The sequence below is a fragment of the Alnus glutinosa genome, chromosome 9 (genome assembly GCF_958979055.1).
Source record: "Alnus glutinosa chromosome 9, dhAlnGlut1.1, whole genome shotgun sequence".
Classification (NCBI taxonomy): Eukaryota; Viridiplantae; Streptophyta; class Magnoliopsida; order Fagales; family Betulaceae; genus Alnus; species Alnus glutinosa.
Genome location: NC_084894.1, coordinates 15,563,257 through 15,570,266, shown reverse-complemented (window position 1 = coordinate 15,570,266; position 7,010 = coordinate 15,563,257).

Genomic DNA, 7,010 nt, shown 5'->3' with positions numbered 1-7,010 from the left:
GATTACAAAGATTTCAGAAATAAAGAAAAAATTCATGCCCGAGAACGACCCTTAGCCTGCAGCTTCTTCAAGAGGATCCTCTCGCGGATCCGGTGTGTCGGCACCCCAACTCAAAACGTCTGGCATGAACTCTTTACCGAATTCTTCCATTTCCTGGACTGCTTCGTCAGGAAATCCTACTAGTTGCGGCCCAACAGTTTCGGGGTCAAACTTATATTGGGGGTTCGTCACCAAAGTTCGAAAGTTTTCGAACCCCCAGTTGAATCCACGAGCCCAGCTCTGGTCTCGAAGGAATGGCACATAGCTTAGCTGCTTCAGATAGCGCTTCAGTTTTGCCCGGTCCGCGTCATATCTAGCTCTGAGCCTGATCAAAAGACTCTCCGAACGGTCCTGCACTTTAACAGCTTTGTCTCTCTCAGCCTCGAGTCTTTCAACTTCAGCCTTCAGCTTCTCATTTTCTACTTCGGCATTCTTGCACGCTTCGGAGCACTCGTTCTGCACGGTCGACAGGCGAGAGGCTAGTTGATCTGTACGGTCAAGTTCAGCTGAAAGACTCGCGACAGAGCGAGTATACAGCTCATTTGCCTCAAGTACTTCCTTTTTTAAACGAGCATTGGTAGAACGCTCCTCGGATATAATCAGGTCTCGGGAAGCAAGCTCTTCATCTCAAGATTGAAGGAGAGCTTTCAGAGTAGCCACTTCCTTCTCTAGGCCTGAGATTCGAGGTTGCACTTCGGGAGCTGGAGCAGTAGGCTGCACTTGACGATTTTCATATCTTTGCCAGAGGGCCGTCATCTTCACCAGAAGCTATAAAGAGGAAGGTAGGCAAATTTAAAATGAAGTGCTGAAAATTGGTTAAAACAAAGGTTTGTTTTCGGAAACTAAAACTCACCTAGTAATGAGAAATAAGAATGCCTTGAGCTATTTTCTCGGGGGAGGAGACCCCTGCATTTCCCAGGAACCCTTCGGGGATTAGAATTTTTATGGCCTCCATTGGATGACCAAGAAGGCCTCTGCCCAAGACTTCAAAACCCGCTGAAACTCTAAAAGAGGTAGGGCCCACAGAAGGAGCGGCTTCCGTATTCGGGGCTGCTTCAGATTCATTTGGCCTTAATTCAGAAGTGCTGGCCTCAGTATGGGATCTGTCCCTATTAGAATCTTCAGGATGCAAATCTGCTTCGGGAGTTGAGGCCTCGATATTGGCCCTATGTCCTTCAGGCTCTCCGAGATGTTGGCTCGCTTCGGATTGATCCACATTTCTTTCTTCAAAACCAGCACCCGATGTATCCCGAACACCCACTTGCCGAGAACTTCCTGGCTCTTCGGTATTTACCATCTCAGTTGTTTCCATTTTGGGCTCGGTTTGGTCAGGAGCTGTACATGGTTCTTGGGGGCTAGCGTGCCCCATGTCGCAGTCACAGCTGAGAGGTGGTGGAGTTCCAGGACGCTCTAATGAAGGAGTCTGAGGAGTTCCTTCTTCCACCAAGTCTTCGACAAAAGATTCATTTCGGGGGGTGCTAACGTCCTCATCCCTCTCTTCAACAGATTCTTCATCCGAAGGGGCAGACTCTTGCCGTACCTCCTCGGCATCAGAAGGCCTTATGACCGGCTTACCCCAATTCCGCTCAGCCTTTGAAATTATTTCAACTAGACGATCTCAGGCACCGAATTTCTTTTTCCTCACCGGATGCTTCACTCGACGTGTGACTTGCACGTTGTGAGCCTCAAGAATCGGTTCACCCTGCTCTTCAGATATCTCTGGCACCGTACTTGTTACTGTGGAGGCTCCAGCATTGGTTTCCTCAAGAGGAGTATCTGGGCCCTGGTACGATGCCTCAGAGCCAGACTCATCTCTTAAGACAAAAGGGGGCGTAGAGCCAGCTCCTTGTGTTGGGGAGACTTCCGGAACGAAACCCCGAAAGCTCGCTGATCCCTCTTCGGTGTTGGTACCAGCCATGGACACCCTCGGAAGGGTTCTCTTCACACCTGAGGCGGCCAGGGGGATTTTCTGCTTCTTCCTCAAAGGAACATCCTCAGGGATTTCTTCGGCTCGGCCAGAAGGTCTCTTCTTGATGACAGGCCTCGGAGATGGAGGCGCATCATTTCTTTTCTTGACCGCCCCTCTTTTGGTGATCGTCCTCTTGTCTCTCGGAATATTGTATCCAAGAAACTGCCTCAGATTCTCCTTGGTCACAAGGTTATCGAAATCGACTTCATCAAACTTCTTGGCTTTAACCCTGACTGCAGACCAATCGCTTATCTTCTTGACATCTTCTTGGTCAAATATGCTAAGCGAAGGGGGTTCACTTCGGTCAGGCCGCAACAATTTCCAAGTCCGAGACATCCTACGGTTCTCGGACAAAAGAGTACCTTCAGGGCATTCCCATTCTCCAGATACTCGAAAGAATTGCTGCTCCCAGAATTTATTATTTGTCAACCCACTCTTAAGTTTGATGAAAATAGGGGGGTGGTGGACGCACAATTCAATCATTCCCTCCGAAGTCTGCCTCGGCCTGTAAATGTTCAAGAATTGGAGAATCTTCATCTCTTTCTTCAACACAAGCCTCCAAAGGACATACGAAGCGAACAGATATCTCCAGGCATTGGGCATGATTTGACTGGGAGCAACCATCAGAAAGAGGACGAAATCCCGGGCAATCTCTGGAAAAGGTAGCCGGAGTCCGGCCAAGAACATCCTTTCAAACAGAGTGATATCGCCGCCATCAATAAGTCGAGCTCCAGGGGTTTGATAAAACATCCTCACTGTCGGAGGAATGTCGTAGTTCAGATGCAGAACACCTTCATGCCTTTCAAAGAGGGCGGTTTCCACCCTGCTCTCCAGGGGAGAAAGGTCTACGTAGCCGTTGGCCCTTTTGGTTCGAGCCCGAGAGGTGGGAGGAATATTTGAGGTGGTCTTCTTGGGAGCCATTTCAGAAAGAAAAAGGGAGAGTAGAAGTTTCAAAGAATTAAAAGAAACTCAGGAAGATGGCAACAATGGAGGATAAAGAAAGAATATGAGAATATGTCAAAGGATGAATAGTGAAAGTAATCCAAACATTAAATACTCTCACCACGCATCCGAAATATGAAGAGGCGCCATCATTTCAGTATCTCCGAAAACCGAAGGGGCATACGGTTCAGATCCAGAAATTAAATGATATAACCTCGAGAATATCACGTCATGATTATAAAGGAATAGCACGGCGTCAGGGCTTACGTCATTAGCAGAAAAAGAAGCGGTAAGATTCAAACATTCAAACTGTTGAAAAGACGCGCCATTTATGACAAAAGCAATAGCGGGTACAGGTTGGCAAGCGATAAATAATTCCCTTAATTTCAATTTATTTTTGAAATTATAGAATTAGGGGGTAACTGTTGGGGATAAAATTAACCCTGAGGACACGTGGATCCTAATCTGGAAACATCTCGGTATTACATCTCGGAGTTACATCTCGGACATTTGTTACGACCCAGCAAAGGAAGTTCGTCTAGGTATAATGACGTCTCGGTCTTATCAAACCCGATGACGGTATGAAATATCCCGAGATCTCCTAGTCTAATCGGAGCGAACATATCTTGGATATTTATGCCTAGGAGATTTGATAGAAGCTACGAGACCATTCGGGAAGTTGAATCACAACCCGATATACAAAGATTGCCTCGGTATGACAACACCTCAGATCTTCCACAATCCTGTTACGGTGCGGCAATATTCCGAGATCTCCTAATCCTTTCGGAGCGAACATGTCTCGGATATTATCACCTCGGGGGTTGGTTGAAGTGTATTACAATTGTCTTAGAATGAGATAAGACCAATATCCCGAAAGATCAGGGATAAGCCTCTATCCCATTATTAATGGGATAAGATGACTAGTAACGTGGAAATTAAGATTAAAGAGGTACAAATGCAATTCAATTTGGACTATGTGGCCTTATTCGAATTCCCTGAAAATAAAGTTAAGGTTCAACCAGACTAGGACTCAAACTCCTGGTTCAACTAGGTTTTAAGAATTCCGGTAGGACTGCGACTACCAGCCTATAAATAAGACCATCACACCAGGTATTACATAGATTATTTCTGAGCTTTTGAGATTACAGATATTTTCCAAGAAATTGATTTGCACTGACTTAGGCATCGGAGTGGGCGTAGTCGGCACCCTCGACTAGTTGTTTGTTGTTTTACAGGAATCAAGGTTGTGCGTTTGCGGGAAGCAGCGAATCAATTAGAGACACGTCACCATACCGAAAACTGTACCAACAATTAGTGTTTAACAGGGTTTTTATCCTGGTACTGGAATGCAGATTTACAAACTTCCTGGGTTTACATATGCCATGTCATTTCCTCAATTAGACTAGAGCATCTCCAACAGCTTTAATATTGTTTAAATTTAGACAATATGAGCAAGTACATATGCCATGTCTCTCTCCCATCTCTTTATTCTGTGTTTGATATCTTTTTGGGCTTCTTCTTTAATTTTAAAAACTTGTGTTGGAAATTCAAGGACTTTGGTTCGAACACTAAAACTTTTGGTTTGGTTTGGTCATGGTAGTGCTGGCAAAGGGGGTGGTTATTGGGGGAGATGGACTTTTTTGGGTTGTTGGGAAAGACGATGGACTTTTGTGGGGGTGTTGGGGGATATAACAAAAAATGAAAGGAAAGTAATATTTAAAGAAAATAGAGAAGTTAATGGAGAATCTGTTGGACTTTGTATTAAAAAGTGAATAGGTAAAATATAGAATTACACTTTTTGGTTAGGTATTTTATCTAACGTTGCTGGAGTTGCTCTTAGTTTCTACTGTTCTTTGATAGGCTTGATGCTGGGGATTGTCTAGAGGATTTGTTTTCATCTGTATCACTTCATCTTGGTGTGAATTTTACATGCACTGATCTTCGTTTTTAATGCAATTCTGAAGTGTGCATTTTGGTTTGAATACCATATAGTTGAGATTACAAGGTTCAATGGTCTCGCAAACTTAACTCACTAATTTTATGTTAGATTCATGTTAGATTTGCGGGTTGTGTAAAAAAGTGTTGACCTTAAATGTCGAGTTTTGGTTATGTCGTGGCATGAGTATAAGACTATATAAGTGAACACTAATTCGATCTATTTAATTGAACAGGTCAAGACTATAGGATTTAGAGTTTATTTGATAATCTGCATACTTCAAACGTATGACAGTAGCTTGAATATATAGAATACCGAAACATCTAGCAAGAGACTTAATCTAACTCTATCACTTTAGCTTTATCACTAGTAGATAAGTCGTTTAATCCAATATACCCCCTCAAACTCAACGTGTGTAACTGAATGTTGAGGTTGGATTTGAGTAAATTGAAGTGTGCAACAGTCAAAGGCTTTGTGAGGATGTCTGGCAGCTAGTCTTGCCTTGAAATAAAGCGTACATTTAGAGTATTTTCAGCAACCATGTCTCGAACAAAATGATAATCGATTTCTATATGCTTTGTGTGAGCATGATAGAGTGGATTGGACATGAGATATGTGGCTCCAATGTTGTTACAATGCAAAATTGGTGGGTGGGGAGAAGTGATACCAAGTTCACCGAGTAAAGTTTGAATCCAAACTAACTTGACCGATGCATTTGCAATGACTTTGTACTCAGCTTTAGTACTAGAGCGAGATACCGTTGGTTGTTTCTTGAAACTCCATGAGAGAATATTTTTACCAAGAAGAACACAATAGCCTGATGTGGAACGTGTGTCATCTGGACATCTGGCCCAATCTGTAACGACCCACACTTTTACAAAAAGGCGTTAGTGAAAATTTTGATTTTCACGTATCGTTATGACATCAACAATGACGTCATCAGAGTATAAATTAGCAACGGAAACCATGTTTTTTTTTTACAATAACAATCAAAACTGACTAAATAACCTCAATATATATATAAAATAATAACCATTGGTTCTGATATAATAAAATATATTCAAATAATAACATACGTACCACATACGGCACAAACATTACATAACTATTGTATATAACATCTACATACTAAAGGTCTTGTCCATAACCTAGCAGCTTCTGCCTCCAATCCTGCAAAACTTGCAAGTGATTGTGGTTCACACCACATCCCATACTGTGGTCAAGTGAGTCAATGGTCCTCAACCACAAAGTAACATACTGATTTATTTAACAATATACAATGCAACCAAACGATGCCAGATATATATATCATACACACAATCTCACAAGCAAAGATAATTCTTTAATATACTAACATATATACTCTATCCTGAATAGCGCCCACCATTATAGTTGATTGCATCCACACGCCAACCATGCACACCTACCATGAACAGTGTCCACCATTATAGTTGACTGCGCCGACACGCCATCCATTCTTACCATAGATAGTGCCCACCATCCTAATACCGTTGATAATGCCCACTATCCAACAATATTAACAACCAACTTACTAACCTGTTACACAAGCTTAGCATACACATATACTTACCTACCTGTAATCATACAACCATCATACATGTAATTCCAATCAAATCATGTTAACATATGTCAAACAACTTCCATACAATCAAATAAAGCAACAATCATCATGTTGCTAAAGACTAAATCACAAGTATCACTCCTAGTGAGTAGGAAATACTCACAGTAGTTCTTTTAGCTTCAGGAAGGCGTTCAGAGATAAAACTACTGCAATATACATATATAATTCAAACAAATAGTGAATCAGTACAATTCACTAAACATAGATTTAACCCTCTACTAATTTCTGATTTCTTAATCCTATTATTATTTCGACATAGTAGCGGCATATAAACTTCTTCAATTATAATGTAACATATTTCATGTGGGCATTATAACTGTGTTTATTATTAAATTATCAAAATATCATTTTCTATAAAGATTATCAAAATACACTTTTTCCATTATAATAACCAAAATACCCTTTTTCATAAAATGATTCTTTTTACTCGGGCATCACAACGACATGATTTATACTTCAATCACTCCACTTTGAAAACCTTA